Raw genomic sequence first — 23,342 nt, forward strand, 5'->3', positions numbered from 1 at the left:
CTGGCTGAGGGGTGTCAGTGACAGGAACTGACCGCCCAGGATTTAGCCCAGAAGGTGAGCAGGCGCTCCCCTCAGCTTTTTTGAAAGGAGGCGCTGGGGATCTCACCTCAGGTTTCCTGCCAGGTGACCCAGGGCTGAGACAGGGGTCTTGCACAGGCTTCCTCTTGCTGGTGGGGATGGGCATCGGCCGGGTGGGACGATGCCTGAGATACACCTCCTCTGGTGTGCGAGACTTTCGGGCCCTCTGTGTCTGCTTCCCTTTCTGGACCTTCAAGGATCTGCAGGGGCCCGGTTCTGGGTGATGATCCGCCATTGGCCACACCGCCTAAGACCTTCAGGTCTTTCCTTCTGGGCTGTGGACTTCTGGAACTCCTGCTGTGACTGGGTTGGCTGGGGCTCAGATCTCAGACCTGGTGCAGAACCAGGGCACTGACTGCAGAGCTGGAGCACTCTCAGGAAAGAAATGCTGTTCACCCTGACTTCAGCTAGAGCTAAAAGGAAACCAATGCAATGATTTTCACCCTAACTTCAGAGAGTGCCAAAAGGAAACCAATGCATTTCATCCTAACTTCAGGGAGTGCCAAAAGGAAACCAATGCATTTCATCCTAACTTCAGGGAGTGCCAAAAGGAATGCAACGTTTTTCAACCTAACTTCAGACAGTGCCAAAAGGAAACCAATGCTTTTTTCATCCTAACTTCAGCGAGTGCCAAAACCAATGCAATGCTCTTAACCCTAACTTCAGAGAGTGCCAAAAGGAAACCAATGCTTTTTTCATCCTAACTTCAGTGAGTGCCAAAGGAAACCAATGCAATGGTTTTCACCATAAGTTCAGCGAGTGCCAAAAGGAATGCAACTTTTTTCAACCTAACTTCAGAGACTGCCAAAGTGAGTGCATCATGTATCATCCTAACTTAGGAGAGTGCCAAAACCAATGCAATGTTTTTCATCCTAACTCAGGAAAGTGCCAAAATGAATGCAGTGTTTGTCGCCCTAACTTCAGAGTGCCAAATGAATGCAATGTTTTTTATTCTAACTTCAGAAAGTGCCAAAAGAATGCAATTTTTTTTCCCGAACTTAAGAGATTGCCAAAACGCAAGCAATGTTTTCATCCTGACATCAGAGAGTGCCAAAATGAATTCTGTTTTTTATTAGAACTCCAGAAAGTGTAAATGAATGCAATGTTTTTCACCGTAACTTCGTAGAGTGTCAAAAGGAAAGCAATGTTTTTCATCCTAACTTCAGCGAGTGCCAAAACCAGTGCAATGCTTTTCATCCTAACTTCAGAGAGTGCCAAAGGAAACCAATGTTTTTCTTCCTAACTTCAGTGAGTGCCAAAAGGAATGCAACGTTTTTCATCCTAACTTCAGCGAGTGCCAAAACCAATGCAATGCTTTTAACCTTAACCTCAGCGAGTGCCAAAAGGAATGCAACGTTTTTCACCCTAACTTCAGAGAGTGCCAAAATGAGTGCAATGTTTTTCTTCCTAACTTAGGAGAGTGCCAAAACCAATGCAATGTTTTTCATCCTAACTCAGGAAAGTGTCAAAAGGAAACCAATGCTCTTCATCCTAACTTCAGAGAGTGCCAAAAGAATGCAATGTTTTTCATCCTAACTGAAGAGATTGCCAAAACGCAAGCAATGTTTTTCATCCTAACATTAGAGAGTGCCAAAATGAATTCTGTTTTTTATCCGAACTCCAGAAAGTGTCAAAATGAATGCAATGTTTTTTATCCTAACTTCAGAAAGTGGCAAAAGAATGCAATGTTTTTCATCCTAACTGAAGAGATTGCCAAAATGCAAGCGATGTTTTTCATCCTAACATCAGAGAGTGCCAAAATGAATTCTGTTTTTTATCCGAACTCCAGAAAGTGTCAAAATGAATGCAATGGTTTTCACCCTAACTTCATAGAGTGTCAAAAGGAAAACAATGTTTTGGGGTTTTTTTTGCAGAATTTTATTAGTATGGAATAACAAGTATATAAAACAGAATTTAATAAAACATTTCATAAAGCAAAGGCACAAAGTCATCAGAAGAGTTCTACTGCAATAACACAGCTCAGGGACACAGTGTGGCCTCAGGGCCACAGGCACTGCTGACAAACTGCAGACCTCACAGGGGGCCCTGGCCCAGGTTCCCCAAGGCAGACAGGGGCACCGCTGGTAGAGCTTCATTACGTAGCTTCCTATTTCCACTAGACTTGAAGGCCACTATTGAATCTAAGTTTCCAATACAATGGATTAACCCTTACAAAAAGAAATCTACTTCCTTCGCCCATTCTATAAGTACCAAGTACAGTTTCGCCTAAAACTTCCATTTGCCATCTCACACGTCCCCCAGTGAAAAGTGCAGTAACTGGGACCCTGTGTCAGCAAGCCTTGTTGGATTACCACCATCTGAACACACAGCAGCAGAGGGGCTCTGGTCCACCAGAAACAGCTGCACCTGGTGGTGTCCCCTTCCCAGCTCCATAGTCTCCGCCAGGAGGCCTCCAGGCCAAGGAACAAGTCTTGGCTGACAAAGGGTGTCTCACTGGCCATCGCTCTCTTCAGAGGAAGAGGAGAGCTGAAGGTCCTCTTGGAGGACAGCCCAGGGGCCCTGTGACGGAGTCCCTCTGACTTGTCTGAGGTGAGGAGGGCTCTGAACAGCAGACCTGGGCTTCTCAGCAGGAGGGCTGGAGGGAGCTGTCACCAGCCTGCAGCTCCACTGGCCTCCATGGAATCTCTTAAATGCCATTCTGATGGGCTGGTATGGAATCCGGGGACTTGGTGGGACCTGGCAGGGCTGCAGGGTCTTGGCCAGAGGGCCGACGGCGTGCGGACGCTGGAGGTCTGCTGTGTGCGTGCTCTTCTGGGGGCACAGGCAGGGCCTGATTCTGCGTTTCTTTCTGGCCTTCTGGCAGAGCTGGATGGATGTCGGAGCAGCTCTCTTGCCTGGTGCCTTGGTGCTGAGATTGGAGTCCTGGCACCCACTCTGTGCAGCAGGATGTGGCATGCTGGGCGAGTTTCCATCAGGGAACCTGGCTTGTTCCTGAGACATCAGGGTGTGGCCCAGGCCATGGGTGCTGGAGCCAGAATGGGGCTTGTTGTGTGTCTGCTGGACCCTGTGGGTGGCATCCTGGACAAAGCGTGGGCATGCTGGCTGAGGGGTGTCAGTGACAGGAACTGACCGCCCAGGATTTAGCTCAGAAGGTGAGCAGGCGCTCCCCTCAGCTTTTTTGAAAGGAGGCGCTGGGGATGTCACCTCAGGTTTCCTGCCAGGCGACCCAGGGCTGAGACAGGGGTCTTGCACAGGCTTCCTCTTGCTGGTGGGAATGGGCATCGGCCGGGTGGGACGACGCCTGAGATACACCTCCTCTGGTGTGCGAGACTTTCGGGCCCTCTGTGTCTCCTTCCCTTTCTGGACCTTCAAGGGTCTGCAGGGGCCCCGTTCTGGGTGATCCGCCATTGGCCACACCACCTAAGACCTTCAGGTCTTTCCTTCTGGGCTGTGGACTTCTGGAACTCCTGCTGTGACTGGGTTGGCTGGGGCTCAGATCTCAGACCTGATGCAGAACCAGGGCACTGACTGCAGAGCTGGAGCACTCTCAGGAAAGAAATGCTGTTCACCCTGACTTCAGCTAGAGCTAAAAGGAAACCAATGCAATGATTTTCACCCTAACTTCAGAGAGTGCCAAAAGGAAACCAATGCATTTCATCCTAACTTCAGGGAGTGCCAAAAGGAATGCAACATTTTTCAACCTAACTTCAGACAGTGCCAAAAGGAAACCAATGCTTTTTTCATCCTAACTTCAGCGAGTGCCAAAACCAATGCAATGCTCTTAACCCTAATTTCAGAGAGTGCCAAAAGGAAACCAATGTTTTTCATCCTAACTTCAGCGAGTGCCAAAAGGAATGCAACTTTTTTCAACCTAACTTCAGAGATTGCCAAAATGAGTGCATCATGTATCATCCTAACTTAGGAGAGTGCCAAAACCAATGCAATGTTTTTCATCCTAACTCAGGAAAGTGCCAAAATGAATGCAATGTTTGTCACCCTAACTTCAGAGTGCCAAATGAATGCAATGTTTTTTATTCTAACTTCAGAAAGTGCCAAAAGAATGCAATGTTTTTCATCCTAACTTAAGAGATTGCCAAAACGCAAGCAGTGTTTTCATCCTAACATCAGAGAGTGCCAAAATGAATTCTGTTTTTCATCAGAACTCCAGAAAGTGTAAATGAATGCAATGTTTTTCACCTTAACTTCATAGAGTGTCAAAAGGAAAGCAATGTTTTTCATCCTAACTTCAGCGAGTGCCAAAACCAATGCAATGCTTTTCACCCAAACTTCAGAGAGTGCCAAAAGGAAACCAATGTTTTTCTTCCTAACTTCAGTGAGTGCCAAAAGGAATGCAACGTTTTTTCACCCAAATTTCAGAGAGTGCCAAAAAGAAACCAATGCTTTTCATCCTAACTTCAGAGAGTGCCAAAAGGAAACCAATGCTTTTCATCCTAACTTCAGCGAGTGCCAAAACCAATGCAATGTTTTTAACCTTAACATCAGCGAGTGCCAAAATGAATGCAATGTTTTTCCTCCTAACTTAGGAGAGTGCCAAAATCAATGCAATATTTTTCATCCTAACTTCAGAGTGCCAAATGAATGCAATGTTTTTTCATCCTAACTTCAGAAAGTGGCAAAAGAATGCAATGTTCTTCATCCTAACTAAAGAGATTGCCAAAACGCAAGCGATGTTTTTCATCCTAACATCAGAGAGTGCCAAAATGAATTCTGTTTTTTATCCGAACTCCAGAAAGTGTCAAAATGAATGCAATGTTTTTCACCCTAACTTCATAGAGTGTCAAAAGGAAAACAATGTTTTCGGGGTTTTATTTGCAGAATTTTATTAGTATGGAATAACAAGTATATAAAACAGAATTTAATAAAACATTTCATAAAGCAAAGGCACAAAGTCATCAGAAGAGTTCTACTGCAATAACACAGCTCAGGGACACAGTGTGGCCTCAGGGCCACAGGCACTGCTGACAAACTGCAGACCTCACAGGGGGCCCTGGCCCAGGTTCCCCAAGGCAGACAGGGGCACCGCTGGTAGAGCTTCATTACGTAGCTTCCTATTTCCACTAGACTTGAAGGCCACTATTGAATCTAAGTTTCCAATACAATGGATTAACCCTTACAAAAAGAAATCTACTTCCTTCGCCCATTCTATAAGTACCAAGTACAGTTTCGCCTAAAACTTCCATTTGACATCTCACACGACCCCCAGTGAAAAGTGCAGTAACTGGGACCCTGTGTCAGCAAGCCTTGTTGGACTTGCCACCATCTGAACACACAGCAGCAGCGGGGTTCTGGTCCACCAGAAACAGCTGCACCTGGTGGTGTCCCCTTCCCAGCTCCATAGTCTCCGCCAGGAGGCCTCGAGGCCAAGGAACAAGTCTTCGCTGACAAGGGGCGACTCATTGGCCATCGCTCTCTTCAGAGGAAGAGGAAAGCTGAAGGTCCTCTTGGAGGACAGCCCAGGGGCCCTGTGACGGAGTCCCTCTGACTTGTCTGAGGTGAGGAGGGCTCTGAACAGCAGACCTGGGCTTCTCAGCAGGAGGGCTGGAGGGAGCTGTCACCAGCCTGCAGCTCCACTGGCCTCCATGGAATCTCTTAAATGCCATTCTGATGGGCTGGTATGGGATCCGGGGACTTGGTGGGACCTGGCAGGGCTGCAGGGTCTTGGCCAGAGGGCCGACGACCTGCGGAGGCTGGAGGTCTGCTGTGTGCGTGCTCTTCCTGCGGCACAGGCAGGGCCTGATTCTGCGTTTCTTTCTGGCCTTCTGGCAGAGCTGGATGGATGTCTGGGCAGCTCTCTTGCCTGGTGCCTTGGTGCTGAGATTGGAGTCCTGGCACCCACTCTGTGCAGCAGGATGTGGCATGCTGCGCGAGTTTCCATCAGGGAACCTGGCTTGTTCTTGAGACATCAGGGTGTGGCCCAGGCCATGGGTGCTGGAGCCAGAATGGGGCTTGTGCATCTGCTGGACAAAGCGTGCGCATGCTGGCTGAGGGGTGTCAGTGACAGGAACTGACCGCCCAGGATTTAGCCCAGAAGGTGAGCAGGCGCTCCCCTCAGCGTTTTTGAAAGGAGGCGCTGGGGATGTCACCTCAGGTTTCCTGCCAGGTGACCCAGGGCTGAGACAGGGGTCTTGCCCAGGCTTCCTCTTGCTGGTGGGGATGGGCATCGGCCGGGTGGGACGATGCCTGAGATACACCTCCTCTGGTGTGCGAGACTTTCGGGCCCTCTGTGTCTGCTTCCCTTTCTGGACCTTCAAGGGTCTGCAGGGGCCCTGTTCTCGGTGATGATCTGCCATTGGCCACACCGCCTAAGACCTTCAGGTCTTTCCTTCTGGGCTGTGGACTTCTGGAACTCCTGCTGTGACTGGGTTGGCTGGGGCTCAGATCTCAGACCTGGTGCAGAACCAGGGCACTGACTGCAGAGCTGGAGCACTCTCAGGAAAGAAATGCTGTTCACCCTGACTTCAGCTAGAGCTAAAAGGAAACCAATGCAATGATTTTCACCCTAACTTCAGAGAGTGCCAAAAGGAAACCAATGCATTTCATCCTAACTTCAGGGAGTGCCAAAAGGAATGCAACGTTTTTCAACCTAACTTCAGACAGTGCCAAAAGGAAACCAATGCTTTTTTCATCCTAACTTCAGCGAGTGCCAAAACCAATGCAATGCTTTTAACCCTAACTTCAGAGAGTGCCAAAAGGAAACCAATGCTTTTTTCATCCTAACTTCAGTGAGTGCCAAAGGAAACCAATGCAATGGTTTTCACCATAAGTTCAGCGAGTGCCAAAAGGAATGCAACTTTTTTCAACCTAACTTCAGAGACTGCCAAAGTGAGTGCATCATGTATCATCCTAACTTAGGAGAGTGCCAAAACCAATGCAATGTTTTTCATCCTAACTCAGGAAAGTGCCAAAATGAATGCGATGTTTGTCACCCTAACTTCAGAGTGCCAAATGAATGCAATGTTTTTTATTCTAACTTCAGAAAGTGCCAAAACAATGCAATGTTTTTCATCCGAACTTAAGAGATTGCAAAAACGCAAGCAATGTTTTCATCCTAACATCAGAGAGTGCCAAAATGAATTCTGTTTTTTATCAGAACTCCAGAAAGTGTCAAAATGAATGCAATGTTTTTCACCATAACGTCATAGATTCCCAAAAGGAAACCAATGTTTTTCTTCCTAACTTCAGGAAGTGCCAAAAGGAATGCAACGTTTTTCACCCAATCCTCAGAGAGTGCCAAAAAGAAACCAATGCTTTTCATCCTAACTTCAGGGAGTGCCAAAACCAATGGAATGCTTTTAACCCTAACTTCAGAGTGCTCCAAAAGGAATGCAAGTTTTTTTCATCCAAACTTCAGAGAGTGCCAAAATCAATGCAATGTTTTTCATCCTAACTTCAGAGTGCCAAATGAATGCAATGTTTTTTATCCTAACTTCAGAAAGTGGCAAAAGAATGCAATGTTTTTCATCCTAACTGAAGAGATTGCCAAAATGCAAGCGATGTTTTTCATCCTAACATCAGAGAGTGCCAAAATGAATTCTGTTTTTTATCCGAACTCCAGAAAGTGTCAAAATGAATGCAATGGTTTTCACCCTAACTTCATAGAGTGTCAAAAGGAAAACAATGTTTTGGGGTTTTTTTTGCAGAATTTTATTAGTATGGAATAACAAGTATATAAAACAGAATTTAATAAAACATTTCATAAAGCAAAGGCACAAAGTCATCAGAAGAGTTCTACTGCAATAACACAGCTCAGGGACACAGTGTGGCCTCAGGGCCACAGGCACTGCTGACAAACTGCAGACCTCACAGGGGGCCCTGGCCCAGGTTCCCCAAGGCAGACAGGGGCACCGCTGGTAGAGCTTCATTACGTAGCTTCCTATTTCCACTAGACTTGAAGGCCACTATTGAATCTAAGTTTCCAATACAATGGATTAACCCTTACAAAAAGAAATCTACTTCCTTCGCCCATTCTATAAGTACCAAGTACAGTTTCGCCTAAAACTTCCATTTGCCATCTCACACGTCCCCCAGTGAAAAGTGCAGTAACTGGGACCCTGTGTCAGCAAGCCTTGTTGGATTACCACCATCTGAACACACAGCAGCAGAGGGGCTCTGGTCCACCAGAAACAGCTGCACCTGGTGGTGTCCCCTTCCCAGCTCCATAGTCTCCGCCAGGAGGCCTCCAGGCCAAGGAACAAGTCTTGGCTGACAAAGGGTGTCTCACTGGCCATCGCTCTCTTCAGAGGAAGAGGAGAGCTGAAGGTCCTCTTGGAGGACAGCCCAGGGGCCCTGTGACGGAGTCCCTCTGACTTGTCTGAGGTGAGGAGGGCTCTGAACAGCAGACCTGGGCTTCTCAGCAGGAGGGCTGGAGGGAGCTGTCACCAGCCTGCAGCTCCACTGGCCTCCATGGAATCTCTTAAATGCCATTCTGATGGGCTGGTATGGAATCCGGGGACTTGGTGGGACCTGGCAGGGCTGCAGGGTCTTGGCCAGAGGGCCGACGGCGTGCGGACGCTGGAGGTCTGCTGTGTGCGTGCTCTTCTGGGGGCACAGGCAGGGCCTGATTCTGCGTTTCTTTCTGGCCTTCTGGCAGAGCTGGATGGATGTCGGAGCAGCTCTCTTGCCTGGTGCCTTGGTGCTGAGATTGGAGTCCTGGCACCCACTCTGTGCAGCAGGATGTGGCATGCTGGGCGAGTTTCCATCAGGGAACCTGGCTTGTTCCTGAGACATCAGGGTGTGGCCCAGGCCATGGGTGCTGGAGCCAGAATGGGGCTTGTTGTGTGTCTGCTGGACCCTGTGGGTGGCATCCTGGACAAAGCGTGGGCATGCTGGCTGAGGGGTGTCAGTGACAGGAACTGACCGCCCAGGATTTAGCTCAGAAGGTGAGCAGGCGCTCCCCTCAGCTTTTTTGAAAGGAGGCGCTGGGGATGTCACCTCAGGTTTCCTGCCAGGCGACCCAGGGCTGAGACAGGGGTCTTGCACAGGCTTCCTCTTGCTGGTGGGAATGGGCATCGGCCGGGTGGGACGACGCCTGAGATACACCTCCTCTGGTGTGCGAGACTTTCGGGCCCTCTGTGTCTCCTTCCCTTTCTGGACCTTCAAGGGTCTGCAGGGGCCCCGTTCTGGGTGATCCGCCATTGGCCACACCACCTAAGACCTTCAGGTCTTTCCTTCTGGGCTGTGGACTTCTGGAACTCCTGCTGTGACTGGGTTGGCTGGGGCTCAGATCTCAGACCTGATGCAGAACCAGGGCACTGACTGCAGAGCTGGAGCACTCTCAGGAAAGAAATGCTGTTCACCCTGACTTCAGCTAGAGCTAAAAGGAAACCAATGCAATGATTTTCACCCTAACTTCAGAGAGTGCCAAAAGGAAACCAATGCATTTCATCCTAACTTCAGGGAGTGCCAAAAGGAATGCAACATTTTTCAACCTAACTTCAGACAGTGCCAAAAGGAAACCAATGCTTTTTTCATCCTAACTTCAGCGAGTGCCAAAACCAATGCAATGCTCTTAACCCTAATTTCAGAGAGTGCCAAAAGGAAACCAATGTTTTTCATCCTAACTTCAGCGAGTGCCAAAAGGAATGCAACTTTTTTCAACCTAACTTCAGAGATTGCCAAAATGAGTGCATCATGTATCATCCTAACTTAGGAGAGTGCCAAAACCAATGCAATGTTTTTCATCCTAACTCAGGAAAGTGCCAAAATGAATGCAATGTTTGTCACCCTAACTTCAGAGTGCCAAATGAATGCAATGTTTTTTATTCTAACTTCAGAAAGTGCCAAAAGAATGCAATGTTTTTCATCCTAACTTAAGAGATTGCCAAAACGCAAGCAGTGTTTTCATCCTAACATCAGAGAGTGCCAAAATGAATTCTGTTTTTCATCAGAACTCCAGAAAGTGTAAATGAATGCAATGTTTTTCACCTTAACTTCATAGAGTGTCAAAAGGAAAGCAATGTTTTTCATCCTAACTTCAGCGAGTGCCAAAACCAATGCAATGCTTTTCACCCAAACTTCAGAGAGTGCCAAAAGGAAACCAATGTTTTTCTTCCTAACTTCAGTGAGTGCCAAAAGGAATGCAACGTTTTTTCACCCAAATTTCAGAGAGTGCCAAAAAGAAACCAATGCTTTTCATCCTAACTTCAGAGAGTGCCAAAAGGAAACCAATGCTTTTCATCCTAACTTCAGCGAGTGCCAAAACCAATGCAATGTTTTTAACCTTAACATCAGCGAGTGCCAAAATGAATGCAATGTTTTTCCTCCTAACTTAGGAGAGTGCCAAAATCAATGCAATATTTTTCATCCTAACTTCAGAGTGCCAAATGAATGCAATGTTTTTTCATCCTAACTTCAGAAAGTGGCAAAAGAATGCAATGTTCTTCATCCTAACTAAAGAGATTGCCAAAACGCAAGCGATGTTTTTCATCCTAACATCAGAGAGTGCCAAAATGAATTCTGTTTTTTATCCGAACTCCAGAAAGTGTCAAAATGAATGCAATGTTTTTCACCCTAACTTCATAGAGTGTCAAAAGGAAAACAATGTTTTCGGGGTTTTATTTGCAGAATTTTATTAGTATGGAATAACAAGTATATAAAACAGAATTTAATAAAACATTTCATAAAGCAAAGGCACAAAGTCATCAGAAGAGTTCTACTGCAATAACACAGCTCAGGGACACAGTGTGGCCTCAGGGCCACAGGCACTGCTGACAAACTGCAGACCTCACAGGGGGCCCTGGCCCAGGTTCCCCAAGGCAGACAGGGGCACCGCTGGTAGAGCTTCATTACGTAGCTTCCTATTTCCACTAGACTTGAAGGCCACTATTGAATCTAAGTTTCCAATACAATGGATTAACCCTTACAAAAAGAAATCTACTTCCTTCGCCCATTCTATAAGTACCAAGTACAGTTTCGCCTAAAACTTCCATTTGACATCTCACACGACCCCCAGTGAAAAGTGCAGTAACTGGGACCCTGTGTCAGCAAGCCTTGTTGGACTTGCCACCATCTGAACACACAGCAGCAGCGGGGTTCTGGTCCACCAGAAACAGCTGCACCTGGTGGTGTCCCCTTCCCAGCTCCATAGTCTCCGCCAGGAGGCCTCGAGGCCAAGGAACAAGTCTTCGCTGACAAGGGGCGACTCATTGGCCATCGCTCTCTTCAGAGGAAGAGGAAAGCTGAAGGTCCTCTTGGAGGACAGCCCAGGGGCCCTGTGACGGAGTCCCTCTGACTTGTCTGAGGTGAGGAGGGCTCTGAACAGCAGACCTGGGCTTCTCAGCAGGAGGGCTGGAGGGAGCTGTCACCAGCCTGCAGCTCCACTGGCCTCCATGGAATCTCTTAAATGCCATTCTGATGGGCTGGTATGGGATCCGGGGACTTGGTGGGACCTGGCAGGGCTGCAGGGTCTTGGCCAGAGGGCCGACGACCTGCGGAGGCTGGAGGTCTGCTGTGTGCGTGCTCTTCCTGCGGCACAGGCAGGGCCTGATTCTGCGTTTCTTTCTGGCCTTCTGGCAGAGCTGGATGGATGTCTGGGCAGCTCTCTTGCCTGGTGCCTTGGTGCTGAGATTGGAGTCCTGGCACCCACTCTGTGCAGCAGGATGTGGCATGCTGCGCGAGTTTCCATCAGGGAACCTGGCTTGTTCTTGAGACATCAGGGTGTGGCCCAGGCCATGGGTGCTGGAGCCAGAATGGGGCTTGTGCATCTGCTGGACAAAGCGTGCGCATGCTGGCTGAGGGGTGTCAGTGACAGGAACTGACCGCCCAGGATTTAGCCCAGAAGGTGAGCAGGCGCTCCCCTCAGCGTTTTTGAAAGGAGGCGCTGGGGATGTCACCTCAGGTTTCCTGCCAGGTGACCCAGGGCTGAGACAGGGGTCTTGCCCAGGCTTCCTCTTGCTGGTGGGGATGGGCATCGGCCGGGTGGGACGATGCCTGAGATACACCTCCTCTGGTGTGCGAGACTTTCGGGCCCTCTGTGTCTGCTTCCCTTTCTGGACCTTCAAGGGTCTGCAGGGGCCCTGTTCTCGGTGATGATCTGCCATTGGCCACACCGCCTAAGACCTTCAGGTCTTTCCTTCTGGGCTGTGGACTTCTGGAACTCCTGCTGTGACTGGGTTGGCTGGGGCTCAGATCTCAGACCTGGTGCAGAACCAGGGCACTGACTGCAGAGCTGGAGCACTCTCAGGAAAGAAATGCTGTTCACCCTGACTTCAGCTAGAGCTAAAAGGAAACCAATGCAATGATTTTCACCCTAACTTCAGAGAGTGCCAAAAGGAAACCAATGCATTTCATCCTAACTTCAGGGAGTGCCAAAAGGAATGCAACGTTTTTCAACCTAACTTCAGACAGTGCCAAAAGGAAACCAATGCTTTTTTCATCCTAACTTCAGCGAGTGCCAAAACCAATGCAATGCTTTTAACCCTAACTTCAGAGAGTGCCAAAAGGAAACCAATGCTTTTTTCATCCTAACTTCAGTGAGTGCCAAAGGAAACCAATGCAATGGTTTTCACCATAAGTTCAGCGAGTGCCAAAAGGAATGCAACTTTTTTCAACCTAACTTCAGAGACTGCCAAAGTGAGTGCATCATGTATCATCCTAACTTAGGAGAGTGCCAAAACCAATGCAATGTTTTTCATCCTAACTCAGGAAAGTGCCAAAATGAATGCGATGTTTGTCACCCTAACTTCAGAGTGCCAAATGAATGCAATGTTTTTTATTCTAACTTCAGAAAGTGCCAAAACAATGCAATGTTTTTCATCCGAACTTAAGAGATTGCAAAAACGCAAGCAATGTTTTCATCCTAACATCAGAGAGTGCCAAAATGAATTCTGTTTTTTATCAGAACTCCAGAAAGTGTCAAAATGAATGCAATGTTTTTCACCATAACGTCATAGATTCCCAAAAGGAAACCAATGTTTTTCTTCCTAACTTCAGGAAGTGCCAAAAGGAATGCAACGTTTTTCACCCAATCCTCAGAGAGTGCCAAAAAGAAACCAATGCTTTTCATCCTAACTTCAGGGAGTGCCAAAACCAATGGAATGCTTTTAACCCTAACTTCAGAGTGCTCCAAAAGGAATGCAAGTTTTTTTCATCCAAACTTCAGAGAGTGCCAAAATCAATGCAATGTTTTTCATCCTAACTTCAGAGTGCCAAATGAATGCAATGTTTTTTATCCTAACTTCAGAAAGTGGCAAAAGAATGCAATGTTTTTCATCCTAACTGAAGAGATTGCCAAAATGCAAGCGATGTTTTTCATCCTAACATCAGAGAGTGCCAAAATGAATTCTGTTTTTTATCCGAACTCCAGAAAGTGTCAAAATGAATGCAATGGTTTTCACCCTAACTTCATAGAGTGTCAAAAGGAAAACAATGTTTTGGGGTTTTTTTTGCAGAATTTTATTAGTATGGAATAACAAGTATATAAAACAGAATTTAATAAAACATTTCATAAAGCAAAGGCACAAAGTCATCAGAAGAGTTCTACTGCAATAACACAGCTCAGGGACACAGTGTGGCCTCAGGGCCACAGGCACTGCTGACAAACTGCAGACCTCACAGGGGGCCCTGGCCCAGGTTCCCCAAGGCAGACAGGGGCACCGCTGGTAGAGCTTCATTACGTAGCTTCCTATTTCCACTAGACTTGAAGGCCACTATTGAATCTAAGTTTCCAATACAATGGATTAACCCTTACAAAAAGAAATCTACTTCCTTCGCCCATTCTATAAGTACCAAGTACAGTTTCGCCTAAAACTTCCATTTGCCATCTCACACGTCCCCCAGTGAAAAGTGCAGTAACTGGGACCCTGTGTCAGCAAGCCTTGTTGGATTACCACCATCTGAACACACAGCAGCAGAGGGGCTCTGGTCCACCAGAAACAGCTGCACCTGGTGGTGTCCCCTTCCCAGCTCCATAGTCTCCGCCAGGAGGCCTCCAGGCCAAGGAACAAGTCTTGGCTGACAAAGGGTGTCTCACTGGCCATCGCTCTCTTCAGAGGAAGAGGAGAGCTGAAGGTCCTCTTGGAGGACAGCCCAGGGGCCCTGTGACGGAGTCCCTCTGACTTGTCTGAGGTGAGGAGGGCTCTGAACAGCAGACCTGGGCTTCTCAGCAGGAGGGCTGGAGGGAGCTGTCACCAGCCTGCAGCTCCACTGGCCTCCATGGAATCTCTTAAATGCCATTCTGATGGGCTGGTATGGAATCCGGGGACTTGGTGGGACCTGGCAGGGCTGCAGGGTCTTGGCCAGAGGGCCGACGGCGTGCGGACGCTGGAGGTCTGCTGTGTGCGTGCTCTTCTGGGGGCACAGGCAGGGCCTGATTCTGCGTTTCTTTCTGGCCTTCTGGCAGAGCTGGATGGATGTCGGAGCAGCTCTCTTGCCTGGTGCCTTGGTGCTGAGATTGGAGTCCTGGCACCCACTCTGTGCAGCAGGATGTGGCATGCTGGGCGAGTTTCCATCAGGGAACCTGGCTTGTTCCTGAGACATCAGGGTGTGGCCCAGGCCATGGGTGCTGGAGCCAGAATGGGGCTTGTTGTGTGTCTGCTGGACCCTGTGGGTGGCATCCTGGACAAAGCGTGGGCATGCTGGCTGAGGGGTGTCAGTGACAGGAACTGACCGCCCAGGATTTAGCTCAGAAGGTGAGCAGGCGCTCCCCTCAGCTTTTTTGAAAGGAGGCGCTGGGGATGTCACCTCAGGTTTCCTGCCAGGCGACCCAGGGCTGAGACAGGGGTCTTGCACAGGCTTCCTCTTGCTGGTGGGAATGGGCATCGGCCGGGTGGGACGACGCCTGAGATACACCTCCTCTGGTGTGCGAGACTTTCGGGCCCTCTGTGTCTCCTTCCCTTTCTGGACCTTCAAGGGTCTGCAGGGGCCCCGTTCTGGGTGATCCGCCATTGGCCACACCACCTAAGACCTTCAGGTCTTTCCTTCTGGGCTGTGGACTTCTGGAACTCCTGCTGTGACTGGGTTGGCTGGGGCTCAGATCTCAGACCTGATGCAGAACCAGGGCACTGACTGCAGAGCTGGAGCACTCTCAGGAAAGAAATGCTGTTCACCCTGACTTCAGCTAGAGCTAAAAGGAAACCAATGCAATGATTTTCACCCTAACTTCAGAGAGTGCCAAAAGGAAACCAATGCATTTCATCCTAACTTCAGGGAGTGCCAAAAGGAATGCAACGTTTTTCAACCTAACTTCAGACAGTGCCAAAAGGAAACCAATGCTTTTTTCATCCTAACTTCAGCGAGTGCCAAAACCAATGCAATGCTTTTAACCCTAACTTCAGAGAGTGCCAAAAGGAAACCAATGCTTTTTTCATCCTAACTTCAGTGAGTGCCAAAGGAAACCAATGCAATGGTTTTCACCATAAGTTCAGCGAGTGCCAAAAGGAATGCAACTTTTTTCAACCTAACTTCAGAGACTGCCAAAGTGAGTGCATCATGTATCATCCTAACTTAGGAGAGTGCCAAAACCAATGCAATGTTTTTCATCCTAACTCAGGAAAGTGCCAAAATGAATGCGATGTTTGTCACCCTAACTTCAGAGTGCCAAATGAATGCAATGTTTTTTATTCTAACTTCAGAAAGTGCCAAAACAATGCAATGTTTTTCATCCGAACTTAAGAGATTGCAAAAACGCAAGCAATGTTTTCATCCTAACATCAGAGAGTGCCAAAATGAATTCTGTTTTTTATCAGAACTCCAGAAAGTGTCAAAATGAATGCAATGTTTTTCACCATAACGTCATAGATTCCCAAAAGGAAACCAATGTTTTTCTTCCTAACTTCAGGAAGTGCCAAAAGGAATGCAACGTTTTTCACCCAATCCTCAGAGAGTGCCAAAAAGAAACCAATGCTTTTCATCCTAACTTCAGGGAGTGCCAAAACCAATGGAATGCTTTTAACCCTAACTTCAGAGTGCTCCAAAAGGAATGCAAGTTTTTTTCATCCAAACTTCAGAGAGTGCCAAAATCAATGCAATGTTTTTCATCCTAACTTCAGAGTGCCAAATGAATGCAATGTTTTTTATCCTAACTTCAGAAAGTGGCAAAAGAATGCAATGTTTTTCATCCTAACTGAAGAGATTGCCAAAATGCAAGCGATGTTTTTCATCCTAACATCAGAGAGTGCCAAAATGAATTCTGTTTTTTATCCGAACTCCAGAAAGTGTCAAAATGAATGCAATGGTTTTCACCCTAACTTCATAGAGTGTCAAAAGGAAAACAATGTTTTGGGGTTTTTTTTGCAGAATTTTATTAGTATGGAATAACAAGTATATAAAACAGAATTTAATAAAACATTTCATAAAGCAAAGGCACAAAGTCATCAGAAGAGTTCTACTGCAATAACACAGCTCAGGGACACAGTGTGGCCTCAGGGCCACAGGCACTGCTGACAAACTGCAGACCTCACAGGGGGCCCTGGCCCAGGTTCCCCAAGGCAGACAGGGGCACCGCTGGTAGAGCTTCATTACGTAGCTTCCTATTTCCACTAGACTTGAAGGCCACTATTGAATCTAAGTTTCCAATACAATGGATTAACCCTTACAAAAAGAAATCTACTTCCTTCGCCCATTCTATAAGTACCAAGTACAGTTTCGCCTAAAACTTCCATTTGCCATCTCACACGTCCCCCAGTGAAAAGTGCAGTAACTGGGACCCTGTGTCAGCAAGCCTTGTTGGATTACCACCATCTGAACACACAGCAGCAGAGGGGCTCTGGTCCACCAGAAACAGCTGCACCTGGTGGTGTCCCCTTCCCAGCTCCATAGTCTCCGCCAGGAGGCCTCCAGGCCAAGGAACAAGTCTTGGCTGACAAAGGGTGTCTCACTGGCCATCGCTCTCTTCAGAGGAAGAGGAGAGCTGAAGGTCCTCTTGGAGGACAGCCCAGGGGCCCTGTGACGGAGTCCCTCTGACTTGTCTGAGGTGAGGAGGGCTCTGAACAGCAGACCTGGGCTTCTCAGCAGGAGGGCTGGAGGGAGCTGTCACCAGCCTGCAGCTCCACTGGCCTCCATGGAATCTCTTAAATGCCATTCTGATGGGCTGGTATGGAATCCGGGGACTTGGTGGGACCTGGCAGGGCTGCAGGGTCTTGGCCAGAGGGCCGACGGCGTGCGGACGCTGGAGGTCTGCTGTGTGCGTGCTCTTCTGGGGGCACAGGCAGGGCCTGATTCTGCGTTTCTTTCTGGCCTTCTGGCAGAGCTGGATGGATGTCGGAGCAGCTCTCTTGCCTGGTGCCTTGGTGCTGAGATTGGAGTCCTGGCACCCACTCTGTGCAGCAGGATGTGGCATGCTGGGCGAGTTTCCATCAGGGAACCTGGCTTGTTCCTGAGACATCAGGGTGTGGCCCAGGCCATGGGTGCTGGAGCCAGAATGGGGCTTGTTGTGTGTCTGCTGGACCCTGTGGGTGGCATCCTGGACAAAGCGTGGGCATGCTGGCTGAGGGGTGTCAGTGACAGGAACTGACCGCCCAGGATTTAGCTCAGAAGGTGAGCAGGCGCTCCCCTCAGCTTTTTTGAAAGGAGGCGCTGGGGATGTCACCTCAGGTTTCCTGCCAGGCGACCCAGGGCTGAGACAGGGGTCTTGCACAGGCTTCCTCTTGCTGGTGGGAATGGGCATCGGCCGGGTGGGACGACGCCTGAGATACACCTCCTCTGGTGTGCGAGACTTTCGGGCCCTCTGTGTCTCCTTCCCTTTCTGGACCTTCAAGGGTCTGCAGGGGCCCCGTTCTGGGTGATCCGCCATTGGCCACACCACCTAAGACCTTCAGGTCTTTCCTTCTGGGCTGTGGACTTCTGGAACTCCTGCTGTGACTGGGTTGGCTGGGGCTCAGATCTCAGACCTGATGCAGAACCAGGGCACTGACTGCAGAGCTGGAGCACTCTCAGGAAAGAAATGCTGTTCACCCTGACTTCAGCTAGAGCTAAAAGGAAACCAATGCAATGATTTTCACCCTAACTTCAGAGAGTGCCAAAAGGAAACCAATGCATTTCATCCTAACTTCAGGGAGTGCCAAAAGGAATGCAACATTTTTCAACCTAACTTCAGACAGTGCCAAAAGGAAACCAATGCTTTTTTCATCCTAACTTCAGCGAGTGCCAAAACCAATGCAATGCTCTTAACCCTAATTTCAGAGAGTGCCAAAAGGAAACCAATGTTTTTCATCCTAACTTCAGCGAGTGCCAAAAGGAATGCAACTTTTTTCAACCTAACTTCAGAGATTGCCAAAATGAGTGCATCATGTATCATCCTAACTTAGGAGAGTGCCAAAACCAATGCAATGTTTTTCATCCTAACTCAGGAAAGTGCCAAAATGAATGCAATGTTTGTCACCCTAACTTCAGAGTGCCAAATGAATGCAATGTTTTTTATTCTAACTTCAGAAAGTGCCAAAAGAATGCAATGTTTTTCATCCTAACTTAAGAGATTGCCAAAACGCAAGCAGTGTTTTCATCCTAACATCAGAGAGTGCCAAAATGAATTCTGTTTTTCATCAGAACTCCAGAAAGTGTAAATGAATGCAATGTTTTTCACCTTAACTTCATAGAGTGTCAAAAGGAAAGCAATGTTTTTCATCCTAACTTCAGCGAGTGCCAAAACCAATGCAATGCTTTTCACCCAAACTTCAGAGAGTGCCAAAAGGAAACCAATGTTTTTCTTCCTAACTTCAGTGAGTGCCAAAAGGAATGCAACGTTTTTTCACCCAAATTTCAGAGAGTGCCAAAAAGAAACCAATGCTTTTCATCCTAACTTCAGAGAGTGCCAAAAGGAAACCAATGCTTTTCATCCTAACTTCAGCGAGTGCCAAAACCAATGCAATGTTTTTAACCTTAACATCAGCGAGTGCCAAAATGAATGCAATGTTTTTCCTCCTAACTTAGGAGAGTGCCAAAATCAATGCAATATTTTTCATCCTAACTTCAGAGTGCCAAATGAATGCAATGTTTTTTCATCCTAACTTCAGAAAGTGGCAAAAGAATGCAATGTTCTTCATCCTAACTAAAGAGATTGCCAAAACGCAAGCGATGTTTTTCATCCTAACATCAGAGAGTGCCAAAATGAATTCTGTTTTTTATCCGAACTCCAGAAAGTGTCAAAATGAATGCAATGTTTTTCACCCTAACTTCATAGAGTGTCAAAAGGAAAACAATGTTTTCGGGGTTTTATTTGCAGAATTTTATTAGTATGGAATAACAAGTATATAAAACAGAATTTAATAAAACATTTCATAAAGCAAAGGCACAAAGTCATCAGAAGAGTTCTACTGCAATAACACAGCTCAGGGACACAGTGTGGCCTCAGGGCCACAGGCACTGCTGACAAACTGCAGACCTCACAGGGGGCCCTGGCCCAGGTTCCCCAAGGCAGACAGGGGCACCGCTGGTAGAGCTTCATTACGTAGCTTCCTATTTCCACTAGACTTGAAGGCCACTATTGAATCTAAGTTTCCAATACAATGGATTAACCCTTACAAAAAGAAATCTACTTCCTTCGCCCATTCTATAAGTACCAAGTACAGTTTCGCCTAAAACTTCCATTTGACATCTCACACGACCCCCAGTGAAAAGTGCAGTAACTGGGACCCTGTGTCAGCAAGCCTTGTTGGACTTGCCACCATCTGAACACACAGCAGCAGCGGGGTTCTGGTCCACCAGAAACAGCTGCACCTGGTGGTGTCCCCTTCCCAGCTCCATAGTCTCCGCCAGGAGGCCTCGAGGCCAAGGAACAAGTCTTCGCTGACAAGGGGCGACTCATTGGCCATCGCTCTCTTCAGAGGAAGAGGAAAGCTGAAGGTCCTCTTGGAGGACAGCCCAGGGGCCCTGTGACGGAGTCCCTCTGACTTGTCTGAGGTGAGGAGGGCTCTGAACAGCAGACCTGGGCTTCTCAGCAGGAGGGCTGGAGGGAGCTGTCACCAGCCTGCAGCTCCACTGGCCTCCATGGAATCTCTTAAATGCCATTCTGATGGGCTGGTATGGGATCCGGGGACTTGGTGGGACCTGGCAGGGCTGCAGGGTCTTGGCCAGAGGGCCGACGACCTGCGGAGGCTGGAGGTCTGCTGTGTGCGTGCTCTTCCTGCGGCACAGGCAGGGCCTGATTCTGCGTTTCTTTCTGGCCTTCTGGCAGAGCTGGATGGATGTCTGGGCAGCTCTCTTGCCTGGTGCCTTGGTGCTGAGATTGGAGTCCTGGCACCCACTCTGTGCAGCAGGATGTGGCATGCTGCGCGAGTTTCCATCAGGGAACCTGGCTTGTTCTTGAGACATCAGGGTGTGGCCCAGGCCATGGGTGCTGGAGCCAGAATGGGGCTTGTGCATCTGCTGGACAAAGCGTGCGCATGCTGGCTGAGGGGTGTCAGTGACAGGAACTGACCGCCCAGGATTTAGCCCAGAAGGTGAGCAGGCGCTCCCCTCAGCGTTTTTGAAAGGAGGCGCTGGGGATGTCACCTCAGGTTTCCTGCCAGGTGACCCAGGGCTGAGACAGGGGTCTTGCCCAGGCTTCCTCTTGCTGGTGGGGATGGGCATCGGCCGGGTGGGACGATGCCTGAGATACACCTCCTCTGGTGTGCGAGACTTTCGGGCCCTCTGTGTCTGCTTCCCTTTCTGGACCTTCAAGGGTCTGCAGGGGCCCTGTTCTGGGTGATGATCTGCCATTGGCCACACCGCCTAAGACCTTCAGGTCTTTCCTTCTGGGCTGTGGACTTCTGGAACTCCTGCTGTGACTGGGTTGGCTGGGGCTCAGATCTCAGACCTGATGCAGAACCAGGGCACTGACTGCAGAGCTGGAGCACTCTCAGGAAAGAAATGCTGTTCACCCTGACTTCAGCTAGAGCTAAAAGGAAACCAATGCAATGATTTTCACCCTAACTTCAGAGAGTGCCAAAAGGAAACCAATGCATTTCATCCTAACTTCAGGGAGTGCCAAAAGGAATGCAACGTTTTTCAACCTAACTTCAGACAGTGCCAAAAGGAAACCAATGCTTTTTTCATCCTAACTTCAGCGAGTGCCAAAACCAATGCAATGCTTTTAACCCTAACTTCAGAGAGTGCCAAAAGGAAACCAATGCTTTTTTCATCCTAACTTCAGTGAGTGCCAAAGGAAACCAATGCAATGGTTTTCACCATAAGTTCAGCGAGTGCCAAAAGGAATGCAACTTTTTTCAACCTAACTTCAGAGACTGCCAAAGTGAGTGCATCATGTATCATCCTAACTTAGGAGAGTGCCAAAACCAATGCAATGTTTTTCATCCTAACTCAGGAAAGTGCCAAAATGAATGCGATGTTTGTCACCCTAACTTCAGAGTGCCAAATGAATGCAATGTTTTTTATTCTAACTTCAGAAAGTGCCAAAACAATGCAATGTTTTTCATCCGAACTTAAGAGATTGCAAAAACGCAAGCAATGTTTTCATCCTAACATCAGAGAGTGCCAAAATGAATTCTGTTTTTTATCAGAACTCCAGAAAGTGTCAAAATGAATGCAATGTTTTTCACCATAACGTCATAGATTCCCAAAAGGAAACCAATGTTTTTCTTCCTAACTTCAGGAAGTGCCAAAAGGAATGCAACGTTTTTCACCCAATCCTCAGAGAGTGCCAAAAAGAAACCAATGCTTTTCATCCTAACTTCAGGGAGTGCCAAAACCAATGGAATGCTTTTAACCCTAACTTCAGAGTGCTCCAAAAGGAATGCAAGTTTTTTTCATCCAAACTTCAGAGAGTGCCAAAATCAATGCAATGTTTTTCATCCTAACTTCAGAGTGCCAAATGAATGCAATGTTTTTTATCCTAACTTCAGAAAGTGGCAAAAGAATGCAATGTTTTTCATCCTAACTGAAGAGATTGCCAAAATGCAAGCGATGTTTTTCATCCTAACATCAGAGAGTGCCAAAATGAATTCTGTTTTTTATCCGAACTCCAGAAAGTGTCAAAATGAATGCAATGGTTTTCACCCTAACTTCATAGAGTGTCAAAAGGAAAACAATGTTTTCGGGGTTTTTGCAGAATTTTATTAGTATGGAATAACAAGTATATAAAACAGAATTTAATAAAACATTTCATAAAGCAAAGGCACAAAGTCATCAGAAGAGTTCTACTGCAATAACACAGCTCAGGGACACAGTGTGGCCTCAGGGCCACAGGCACTGCTGACAAACTGCAGACCTCACAGGGGGCCCTGGCCCAGGTTCCCCAAGGCAGACAGGGGCACCGCTGGTAGAGCTTCATTACATAGCTTCCTATTTCCACTAGACTTGAAGGCCACTATTGAATCTAAGTTTCCAATACAATGGATTAACCCTTACAAAAAGAAATCTACTTCCTTCGCCCATTCTATAAGTACCAAGTACAGTTTCGCCTAAAACTTCCATTTGCCATCTCACACGTCCCCCAGTGAAAAGTGCAGTAACTGGGACCCTGTGTCAGCAAGCCTTGTTGGACTTGCCACCATCTGAACACACAGCAGCAGGGGGGCTCTGGTCCACCAGAAACAGCTGCACCCGGTGGTGTCCCCTTCCCAGTTCCATAGTCTCCGCCAGGAGGCCTTTAGGCCAAGGAACAAGTCTTGGCTGACAAGGGGCCTCTCACTGGCCATCGCTCTCTTCAGAGGAAGAGGAGAGCTGAAGGTCCTCTTGGAGGACAGCCCAGGGGCCCTGTGACGGAGTCCCTCTGACTTGTCTGAGGTGAGGAGGGCTCTGAACAGCAGACCTGGGCTTCTCAGCAGGAGGGCTGGAGGGAGCTGTCACCAGCCTGCAGCTCCACTGGCCTCCATGGAATCTCTTAAATGCCATTCTGATGGGCTGGTATGGGATCCGGGGACTTGGTGGGACCTGGCAGGGCTGCAGGGTCTTGGCCAGAGGGCCGACGACCTGCGGAGGCTGGAGGTCTGCTGTGTGCGTGCTCTTCCTGCGGCACAGGCAGGGCCTGATTCTGCGTTTCTTTCTGGCCTTCTGGCAGAGCTGGATGGATGTCTGGGCAGCTCTCTTGCCTGGTGCCTTGGTGCTGAGATTGGAGTCCTGGCACCCACTCTGTGCAGCAGTATGTGGCATGCTGGGCGAGTTTCCATCAGGGAACCTGGCTTGTTCCTGAGACATCACGGTGTGGCCCAGGCAATGGGTGCTGGAGCCAGAATGGGGCTTGTGCATCTGCTGGACAAAGCGTGCGCATGCTGGCTGAGGGGTGTCAGTGACAGGAACTGACCGCCCAGGATTTAGCCCAGAAGGTGAGCAGGCGCTCCCCTCAGCGTTTTTGAAAGGAGGCGCTGGGGATGTCACCTCAGGTTTCCTGCCAGGTGACCCAGGGCTGAGAC

This window comes from Myotis daubentonii, chromosome 4 (genome assembly GCF_963259705.1).
Source record: "Myotis daubentonii chromosome 4, mMyoDau2.1, whole genome shotgun sequence".
Lineage (NCBI taxonomy): Eukaryota > Metazoa > Chordata > Mammalia > Chiroptera > Vespertilionidae > Myotis > Myotis daubentonii.